Below are 11980 nucleotides of genomic sequence, written 5' to 3'. Positions count from 1 at the left end.
TGTCCTTTTAGCGACCGATGAAAAATAAGGTGCTCTAAAACTAACAAGCATATCTCCTCCTTGTGACAATCACTAGTTTATCCTCTTTGACCTCAAGATTAGGAAGGGGATTGAAAGTTTACTTGCTTACATCCTCCCAGATGATTATCATAGGTAACATTTGAAACGTACCCAAAGTTCATAACAAACACATGGATAGGTTTCGTTACTTTATTTCCATGGACAAAAGGCTACCTTCAGTCATAACCAGAAGAAAAATATAAGTCCATAATAATAGCAAAGGGGGGAGTAATAGCAGTAGTAATAAATAACAGGAAGAATTAACAATAAAACATACAATCCAACACCAAGCAAAATTAATAATGAATCACTTATTGAAAAACTAAAATAATATCAGTTTTTTTTAAACTTTCAAAATACCTGGATTAAACAACTTTCCAGAAGGGTCTTACCAGCTGAAAGAAATTATGAAAGAAATTAGAGATATAATACTCAGATTTTATTTAAATGCTGCATATATAATTCAGCTATCCAAAAACACATGTTCTTGTAATATAACGTGCATGGCGCTCATGTGAGAAAATCAGAAGCAGCTGTAGGATAGCTGACTAGTGAAAAATAAGCAGCCACCGTCTTAGCACATATGCAAATGAAGCAAGTGTACGTATACAGATGTCACGGGAAAGAGAAGAGAAAAAGGCAGAAAAAAGGATAAGACACAATACAAACGACAGTAATCAGATGTATTTTTACTCATATGCCGTGAGAGAAAAAATGATCGAAAAAGGTTGAAAACGTTAAAACGCAAATAAAAGGTCATTTCTCAGTCAAGCTGTACACATGGCATATGCAGAATATTCACTTATGAAAACCCATTAATAATAATTCAAATGTTTTCATCTATCACAATTAATGTCTACCAAATATGAAATAGTTAATTTTATATCGTCTCCACTTTTTAAAACTGAATTACAGTTGAAGTTTACTATCACACTTGGCTGCTTCTTGGGCTTCAGGTCGGGATCAAAGTGTAGTATCTGTTCCGGCAAAGACCATATGTGGGGGCAACCCCACATAAAAGACCTTGGTCAATGTATGGGCAACCCTTCATACCAATTGCTACTATCCAGCTCCCCTGTTCCCGAGGAGCTGGTCTCTATTTCCCCTTTACTCCTCACATTAAAACTCGGCCTTGTGCCTAATTTGCTCAGTAGGGGAGCTAATAAATACCCAGTAAGTGTTATTTTTACAATATTTGCATGATAAATAACACTCAAGATGAGAACAGTAGTCTTAATAATCTAAATAATACAAAGAATCATTCCTCATCTAAAAAATTCAGAACTTTAATATTGTAATTTGTTTAAAAATCATTGTAATTATTTTTTTTATTTAGTCAACAATATTTGTAAGGTTTATTGTTTTGGTTAATGTCTAAAATCTTTCCAAAACCCTCAAATTCCTTTACAATGACGACTTTTAGAAGTTTTTTTTTCAAGGATGCTGAAAACAAATATATACTTCAAAAATCAGTGCAGAGAACTAGTTTTCATGATATGAAAAATTTATTTTTTCAAAAAGTGAGGGATAACATTTAAATATAAGTTAAACGTAAATTGAGCACCCACATTACGGCCACTTGGCGAGGGGGTAATTTTTTGCATTTGTTTTTTGAGCGAAAAGTATTTTGTTTTTGTTTTCTTTTCTGATTTCCTCTTTCAATAAAGACACAAAGGTATTTAAGAACAAAAATAAAGTATAATCTGTATAAAGATACGTGTCATTCCTTATGTTATCAATGATGACCATTTTTGTATATGCAAGTGCGCACATATATTTACCACAAACAAGTAGTTTTCCAAATATTAAGCAATGTAATTCCTTATGTTATCGGTGGTTGCCAATTCTGTATGTGCAAGTGCATACTTAATTGGCCACCACTGACATTACATTTTTTATATCCAGATACTTAATTGTTTGCAGCAAATTTTAATGTGATATTCGTTTTCAGTATACCCAGAAACGTATCGAAGTTGTAAGGGTAAAGATGATTGTCAGCTGGAAAGTAAATAACAATTTATCAAAACGGCTTTCAGGCAGGCCTACAAAACAAACAAAAAAATTATCACCATGTGGCCAGAAAGTGGGTGATTATTTTACATTAATTTATATGGAAAACTGATCCCCACTTTTTGAAAAAGTAATTTTCTCATATCATGAAAAATAATTCTCTGTGCGACTTTTGAAGTATATATTCGTTTTTAGCACACCGGAAACATTAGGTGTACCAGAATTTTGGGGGAATTTTTGACACCCCTAACACGAAACTGAATAAAATATTTTTAAAAAACTCGTAATTTCTCTTTTAAAAGTGGGTTATTTATTTTCTTTATGGATTATACTTCCAAAATAAACTATTAAAATTGTATAAAAAGTAACAGAAATATTATTTTTTTATTTAAACAAAAAACAGTAATAAAATTAATTTAATTTTACGAGTTAAGTATTTTTAAATTTTTAAACTTTAAAAATCTATCAAAATTTTTCTATTGATTCTATTATTACGATATTTTCAGGGTCAATGTGAAATTTTATGCTCTTTCCAATGAACCGAATATAATATTTTAGACAAACGTTTTTTCTTTAATTCACGCCCCCCTATTGTGAAATGTCTATTAAAAAGTAAATGATTAACTTACTCACCAACGTTTTATATATCACAAATTGAAGATAAAAGATCAATAAATAATATGTTATAATTTAAAACAAAAAAGAAGTGTTTTATTTTAGAAATTTACCTATTAAGTCCGAAGTTTAAAACTTTTTTTAAAATCACGTTGGTTTTTTTTTTTTTTTAAATAAAACCTTGGTCCTTGCTCCTTTAATTGAAAATAAAATTAGGGTTTGAATTACATTTTTCGAGTAGTTATGGGCTTGGAAAGACACGGGATCGAATTATTCAATATTTTTCACGCAGTTTCTGACACACCTACCGTAGCAGTATCAGAATTTTTGTAGGAATTTTTGACACCCCTAACACGAAACTGCGAATACAATATAAAAATCTCGCAATTTCTCTGTTAAAAGTGGGTTATTTATTTTCTTTATGGATTATACTTCCAAAATAAACTATTACAGTTGTTTTAAAAGTAATAGAAATATATATTTTTTTTTAAAACAGTAATGAATTTTCCGAACTCAATATTTTTCAATTTTTAAACTTTAAAAATCTATAAAAAATTTTCTATTGATTCTATTATTACGATATTTTCAGGGTCAATGTGAAATTTTATGTTCTTTCCAATAAACCGAATATAATATTTTAGACAAACGTTTTTTTTTAAATTCACGCCCCCCCCAAGTGTCACCCATTTTGAAATGTCTATTAAAAAGTAAATAATTAATTTATGTCGCACAAATTGAAGAGAAAGGGTCAATAAATAATATATTCAAATTTAAAACAAAAAAAATCGCTTTTTTAGAAATTTACCTGTAAAGTCCGAAGTTTAAAACCTTATTTTATAAGAACACATTGTTTTTTTTGTCTTTTTTTTGTCTTTTTTTTTAATGAAACCTTAGTCCTTGCTCCTTTAATTGAAAAAATAATTAGGGCTTGAATTACATTTTTCGAGGAGTTATAAGCTTGAAAAGACAGGGGGTCGAATAATTCACGCCTCTCATTTTGAAATGTCTATTAAAAAGTAAATAATTAATTATGTCGGCGAGTTTTATATATCACAAATTGAAGAAAAAAGGTCAATAAATAATATATTCAAATTTAAAACAAAAAAAATCGCTTTTTTAGAAATTTACCTGTAAAGTCCGAAGTTTAAAACCTTTTTTTTTTTTTTTAAAAAACACATTGTTTTTTTTTTTTGTTTTTTTTTTTAAATAAAACCTTGGTCCTTGCTCCTTTAATTGAAAAAAAATTAGGGCTTGAATTACATTTTTCGAGGAGTTATAAGCTTGGAAAGATGGGGTGGAATTATTCACTATTTTCACGAAATTTCTGACACTGCTACAGTGCTACACCGAAACATCATAAAATAATTTGCTGAAAAAAAAAATGAAAAAACAAACGACATTTTTTTTAACTTTAAACTTGTGAAACAGTTAAAAGCATTTCAAATGTATAAAATTATGTTTTCTTTTGTAAACGACAAAGAATTTTTTTTTCTTATGTTAAAGTCAGTGTTGAAAACAAAAAAAAAAAAATTCACAGCGAAAAATTTTCAACAACAAAATCAACATTTTCATTAGGATTATTCGCTTACTAAATGTAGTTATCTCCCTTACATTTTTAACGTATTCTGCAAATGCGCAAAAATCGATACTAAATTCATGTAGTAATACTTACGTTTTTGTTTTATAATCTGCTTTCGATTAACTTTATCTACTTTTATAAAGGAAATGATTTTTCAAATGTGATTGACTTTACAAGCTCAACTTAACATTCAAGATGACGAACGGAAGAGCAAGTTCGCAGAAAACAAAATTTAAGAGGAAAAATAAAAAAAGAAATCATTTCAAAATAGAGCCGATCTATTTGGTGAATATCATGGATAAAATTAATATTATTTTATTTAACATTTTAATATTTACATGAGAGATAACATAATTGGGATCTATCAATTTTTAGGAGCGAGATTGCAGGTGCAGGAATCTCTTAAAGTCAAAAGTAGTAGAGTATCTGCAGGATCGTTAAAAGTAAATTTAACCAGATCAGCAATAAATAGGTTTCCACCAAGGCACATCCTCACATACATAAAATAAAAATATAGATATTACTCCAGAAAATAACGACACTAGAAAAAGAACATGAAATCACTGTATTAAGATGAAATAACATTTATTTATGTGTTAGGAATATTAATTCAAATAGTTTTAAGGTAAATGTTTTTTTGTTTTTTTTTGTAACGAGTGTTCATTATGCAGTTTTAGCTAAATGAGGATCTTGTAAGAATAGCATGACGTTTAAGATTACTGATTTTTATGAACAGAGTGTTATACGTGGCTTGAAATGAATGTGAATATTTTTTAGAGAAAAACAGTCATTAAACCATGCAATCGAAATTTTTGTGATAATTTTTATCATTAAAACTACATTAAATATTTTTTAATATTATTTTTTGTGAAAATATTGAATGAATACTACTTATCGTAATGTTCCTGAAATATTAAAACTATTTTTTAATTATTAACATCTACAATGCTTAATTTTTATATATAAAAAAAGCAAACAGACATTCATGTGTTATTTTATTTTAAAAAGACAATAATTTGCGATTTTAGTCATCATATCGTTGTCACTGAACACATGTATCCACAAAAAATAAAAATAAAACGGAGTTTTTAAAGAAAAGGAAATAATAAAATCCATTCAATAATTGATATTTTAACGTTTATTATCCATTTTCATATTAAGTTAAATGAAATGCCTTCCACCAAATAAACCACGATTAAATATTTAGTTTAAAATACAAATAACGATTTACTTAACAACGTTTTACTTATTGGATATTTTTCCAGCATCCACCGGAAGTTATTATATCCTCTAGTAAGTTCGATTTGTTTATGTTTTTCATCCTTTTGGCAAATGTATAGTTTAGCGGCGTAAATTATTTGACAGACAAAAAACTATAAATCAGAGCCACTGTATTGCTTTTAAAATTTGGCCTATCTAATGTCTTATTGAGGCCAAATTTGGCCCTTTTTTTTCGCTCTTGCCTGGAACCATGGTCTATGCAAGAGCGTAAAAAGGCCAATGGTCCATGCAAGAGCGGAAAAGGTCAATCTGGGAAACATTAGAAAGGCCAATGGTACATACAAGAGCGGAACAAGGCCAAATTTGGCCTCAAAATGGCCAATCTGGCAAGCCTTACAAAGGCCAAATTTTCAAAATAAGTTGGCGGCCTCAATTGTACATTTAGTCTAATTAAAAAATGTTGAAACAATAAAAATTAAATTTTTTCGGGTTTTATTTCAGCCTTGGAATCTAATAATCTGTTTTATACATATATATTAAAAAAATGGTACTAGTGCACTTATTGATCCGTGCGGAAATAATAACGTTATTATTTAGAAAGCCATTCTTAACATGGGATGGAGAGGGTGTTTTGTATCTAATCTGTACTTTAACCTTACAATTAAAGGTAATCTGGAAGAATTTGCGAACATATTTTTTAAGTTTTATTTTTTTTTTCAAAAAAAAAAATACATAAAAGAAAAAAACGTTGATTTTTTTTTATTATTATTATAAGAGCGTAACAAATACTCGCGGAAAAACGGCTGTACCCATAAATATGTTTAAAAGAAAAATATAGCAAAATCATTTAGTTTATGCTTGCAAAAAAAAAAAAAAAAAGAAAAACCCGTAAAAACAAAAAAAAACGTAAATGTTTGAACATAAACAAGCAACAAAACATAAATGTTTGGAAAAATAAAACTTAAATATGTTTGCAAAAAAACAAAACAAAAAAAAAACGTAATGTTTGCAAAAACAAACAAAAAAATGTTTAACATTAAAATATAACATAAACATTTATTGTTATTTCAAGGGTGTCATTATATACATTTTGTGCTTCCGTAATTGGGTGGACAGACAGTAACGCCACCTATAGTCAAACGGAGGAAACAGGCTCTCTCTTTCGTCCGGATTGCTCAATTTAATAAATAACAAATATAATAAAACTTTAATTAACCTTGAAAATACTATTTTTAAAAAAATAGCGTGGATCAATAAGTGCACTAGCACCTAAACATTAAATAATTTTTATAAATTGTGGGTACTCATGCAGAGAGTGATCCATGCTAAAATAATAACGTTATTATTTAAAAAGCCATTCTTAACCTGGGGAGGGTGTTTTGTAACTATTGTGTACTTTAACCTTACAATTGAATAAAAAAATATCATAAAACTTTAATTAATCGTGGAAATACGATTGAAAAAATAGCGCGGATAACTCTCTGCATTAGCACCCATTTTTGTCTGTCAAATAATTTACGCTGCTGAAATACACATTTGCCATCCTTTTACACATGCATATTGAGAGTAGATACGGTGAAACAAAAAAAAATGCAACAAACAAAATAAACAAAACAAACAAAAAAACATTGTTGAGAACACAAAAAGAAAAGATAAGAATCGAGAAGTAAAGCTGAATGGGGAGTCATGTGCCACATGACTCCCCATTCAGCTTTACTTCTCGATTCTTATCTTTTCTTTTTGTGTTCTCAACAATGTTTTTTTGTTTGTGTGCGTAAGGAAATGAACAACACAGCTAGAAGTAAGGAGGGCGGACATGTGGGTAAAGAAAATAAAGTTCGTAGTTAAAATGAAATAATATATATAAAAAAAAATAACATTAAAATTATTAAAAAGTATCTTTAAGAAGGAAATATGTTTCTTACCGGAGATGGCTTAAAACGAAATGTTGGGATAGAAAGGTTGCTGACTACAATTAATGAACAAAAGACCGGCCAACCTGCAGATGTCGAGTTAGGGGAAACTCTATAAGAAAAAATGTCCGGTCAAGGGACATAACTATTGAATAACGAAGAGGCATAATATATGCAAATTATACAACTATTTAAAAAAAAAACTTCTATAATTATTGTAAAGTGTTTATATTTTTTTAAAAAATGCTTTTTTAATTGAAAAGACGGTTTAAAATTTAATCTTGGAACTTAATTCTACTGTTTTGTAAGTAAACTACTTTTTAATTACATTGTTTTCACTTTTAAAAATATTTAAAGAAAATCAACGAATTTTACTTAAGTCAATAAAATATATGTATATATTAATTTCAAAAATCACTTACCTATGAAAAATACTATTCAATGGGATTTTTTCCATTCTTCATTGTTAAGAATTTATCCATATTTATATTTTATATTCCATGTCTTTTTTTAATATACTTTTTTATGCTAGTATTTGTGGAAAAGTTCCTTTAGGTGCAATCCAAAATATGGTGTTGCAATAATGGTTACGTTGCGACCCTTCGCTGAAGGAAATTGATAACCTTCAAGGTATCTTATTACTTAAAGAAAGGTGATCCGTTTCACTAGGTAAGATCTTCAGATGCAAACAATCCAAACAACAACAGCAAATTTGGCGCCAAACAAACACAGTTGTTGTTACTCAGGTGACACCTTAAGTACACTCATCTAACCAATGAGAATGTTAGTTCTACAACAACAATTTTCTATAACTACAGTAAGGCAGATTTCTCTTCCTCTCAACACGTCGTTGTTCGATGTGAAGGGCTTCCGCGACGGGCTATTACTAACCCTACAGCGGGAATTGACGGGGGCAATTATTGGTAATAAGTGGTGGGTAAAAGTTAAGGAAGCCATTAGGTCCTTTGCTGCTGACTTTAGCAAAAGACTCAAACTAGATTCTAGGGCAGCTAAAGTGACACTAGAGTCTAGACTAGATCGGGCGGTGGAGGAGGGGGATAGTGCTAGCGTTAATATAATTAGAGCTCGGCTTGCCTCCCTTGCTGAAAAGGAGCACCAAGCCTTAGCGATTGGGGCTAGGTTAAAAAGAATGCCCCAGGAAGCAACAAACATGGCCGCTGAACTGCGTGCAGAGGAGTTTAGGCAAGTGGCTGATAGGCACATCGCTCGTGTCACATTGCCGGACGGGCGTACCGTGACCACAAACCAGGGTGTGCTGGAGGCGTTTAGATCCCATTTCCAGGAGCTTTTTTCCATGGAACCCGGTCTGTCATTAAAACAGTGTGACACCTATTTGGCTGACTTTTCTCGTCTTTCGACGACCGAAGCGGCTAGGTGCGAAGGTGGCATAACGGAGGATGAAGTCATTGAAGCCTTAAAGCGGGTCGGCCTTAATAAGTCACTGGGGATCGATGGTCTTCCCTACGAAGAGTATTTGAGGTTGTCGCACATCTTTGTCCCCTTACTGACGATTTTGTTTAACTCATGGTTTAGGAACGGCTCAATCCCCAAGTACTTTACCATGGGTGTGATAAAGCTTGTTCGTAAAAGCAAAGATGGTGGGGATGGGTTAGGTTATTTCAGGCTCTTAACGATGCTTAACGCTGAGTTAAAGATTTTGGCCAAGATTCTCGCAAATCGTCTGCAGCTTGTCCTGGCTCGTCTTATTAGCCCCAAGCAAAATGTGTGCCGTGAAGGGCAGGACAATCCAAGATAACTTGCACATGATATGCCTGCTGATAGAAAAAGTCGACACTGAGGTCGCGCTGATCAATTTAGATCAGTCCAAAGCCTTCAATATGGTTGACCATCAGTACTTGGGGGCTGTTTTGTTGGCGGCCGGTTTTGGCCCGCAATTTCGCTCATGGGTTCATCTTCTCTATGCTAACACTGCGGTGATGGTAGAAGTAAATGGGAAGAGGTCGAGACCCTTCAGTTTGTCACGTTCCATTCGTCAAGGGTGCCCGTTATCACCCATGCTATATGTGCTTGCGCTCGAGCCATTTTTGCGCAGGCTAAGGGTGAATCCGGTCCTATGCGGAATCACTTTGTCAGGTGTGGATGTCCAGGCGAAGTACTCCGCCTATGCCGACGACGTAACTGTGCTTGTAACGAGCAGTGCTGAGATTAGTGTCGTCGGTGTAGAAATCAGATTGTATGAAACGGTAACAGGGGCCAAAATTAACTGCAACAAGTCTTCGGGTTTGCGCATTGGTGCCTGGAGGGGTATGCCCCTTCAGGGGCCCTTTAGTTGGAGCGATGGGCCTTGCAAGATACTCGGCGTCTGGTTTGGTCCTGACCTCCAGCTGGAGAAAAATTGGTCGGAGGTTCTGAAAGCGGTACGGTCTGCAGCTTCACGGTGGATCAGTAGAAACCTTTCATTAAAGGGGCGAGCGGAGGTGTGTAATACCCACATCTATCCAATCGCTATTTATCGTCTATCAGTGCTTCCAATCCCGTCAGATACACTGCTATATTTGCAGAGGGCTCTTTTCACCTTCTTATGGCTTGGAAGGGCCCCTAAGGTCTGTCGCAATGTCTGCTACCTACATCCTTCTGAAGGTGGTCTAGGTATGCCAAACGTGGAGATTCAGCTATACACGCTACGGCTCTACTACCTAGATCGAATGTGCACACAAGATAGGGAAAACGGTGGCCTCTGGATGGAGGACACTAAGAAAGCCTTCCCGGCTTTGAGAGGAGTGCACTACTCCGAGGGGGAGGCACACAGGTTGCCCCGAGGTGAATGTCCCTTCTATCGCGAGTGCGGGCGCGCACTGAAGTCCCTCTTAAGAGTGAAGGAAAGCCTCTCTAACACTCTGCTGTTGTCCCGAAAGGCATTATATCGGGTTTTAGTGAGGGGATCCGTAACGGATGTCATCGATGGGAGGCTCCCTTTGACGAAGGAGCAGCTCCGCTCAATCTGGCCTTGGGCGCCTGGGTCAGGATGCCTCACTAACGACAAGGCTTCCTTGACCTGGCTGGTTATTCGGGATGCTCTCTGGGTCGGTAAGAGACTCCACTCAGCTGGCTTAGTGAACTCGCCTATTTGTAAACGGTGCGGCGATGAGGACGAGACTTTATGTCACGCCTTCGTTTATTGTCGCATTGTGACGCCGCTGATTGAGTTTGTTACAGGTCTCATGGTCCGCATACTAAACACATCCTCATTAACTTTGGTTCCTATTAATGTCTGTAGCAATTGGGCTCCGACAACGGATAGGCTCAGAAAAGATTTGTGTTTGACCTTGCTAGCTGTGATGAGAGGTGTTATCTGGAACACACGTATGAAAGTGGTCTATGGATCTGAGGACTTTGCTCCCCTCGACCTTATACGACTCTTCCGTCATTATTTGAAGGATCGTATCAAGGCCGAGAGAGTTAGACTCTCTCCGTCAGACTTTGTTGAAAGGTGGGTGTCAGTTGCGCGTGTGTGTCGGGTGAGAGAAGCAAGTCTTGACTGGTTCTTGGATGTTCCTTAGGAAAAAGAATTTTGGGTGACAGGAACGAACGTCAGCCCTGACTCGTTTTTAGTCCAGAGTAGGTCACGATATAGGCAAGAGTAGGACCATTATTTAGGCTTCTTTGTTCATAACCTAGCTAGTGTGTGATAGCGATCATTAGGCCCCTTTTAAGTTTGTCCCCCTTTTTTTTACCCCCACTCCCCTCCCCAATTAGGTGACAGGTCTCTTGATTCGCCAGAGATGCGGGTTCCCTTTCGAAGTTTTCGTTAGAGGTGTTTTAAATAAAGCGTTCGGACCCGCATCACTCTTTTGACTGGCGAATCGGTGTATCTGCCATAGTTTAACAACGGGGGGGGGGTCTTTTGTTACTAACATTGTAAATATTTCATTTGTATTTTGTATATAAAATTTTTATCTTCCCAAACCCTCCTTTCTTAAGGGTTTTAATTAGGTTATCATAGTATTTGTGATATAAACGAGTACAAAATTCTTCTTGTGGAATCAATTTTACTCACCCTGTAACGCATATACTTCTAGTATCTCCTTTCTGTATATATAAGGATAACAGTATAATTACATTCCAAGGTCTAAATATTTATTTTTCATGCAAAACAGCTTCATTTGTGTGCGCTGTCTAAAACCTTTAAGGCTTACTCAGCGTACTTTATTTCTCACTCTAGAGGGGTTTCTTGCCTAGTTAAAAGGTGCCTAGATGTATCGTGTGACCCATGCTACATGGATCTAGAGGGAAGACTATGTGTTTTGGATGTTACCATAAAGGGTAGGGCATTTCGTCTTATTGGGGTTTATGCGCCCAATAATGTCGTTGAGCTGGCTTACTTTTTTCAGCGAATTGAGCAGTTCATAGATACTTTTAGAATGGTTATCTTAGCGGGAGACTGGAACGCCATCCTGGATCCCGAGTTAGATTAATTTGGGTTAACATCTAGGGTAACGAACAGAGATCGGGGTGCTGTTTTATTTCTTGAATTTGTGGATAAGTGATCTTATCGACAAATTTCAAAATGAAAAGTCCCATGACTTAGTGTGGACTTGGA

Source organism: Euprymna scolopes, chromosome 46, assembly GCF_053919585.1.
Source record: "Euprymna scolopes isolate OS-2025 chromosome 46, ASM5391958v1, whole genome shotgun sequence".
NCBI classification, from domain to species: Eukaryota; Metazoa; Mollusca; class Cephalopoda; order Sepiida; family Sepiolidae; genus Euprymna; species Euprymna scolopes.
Note: the sequence above shows the minus strand (reverse complement) of the source record.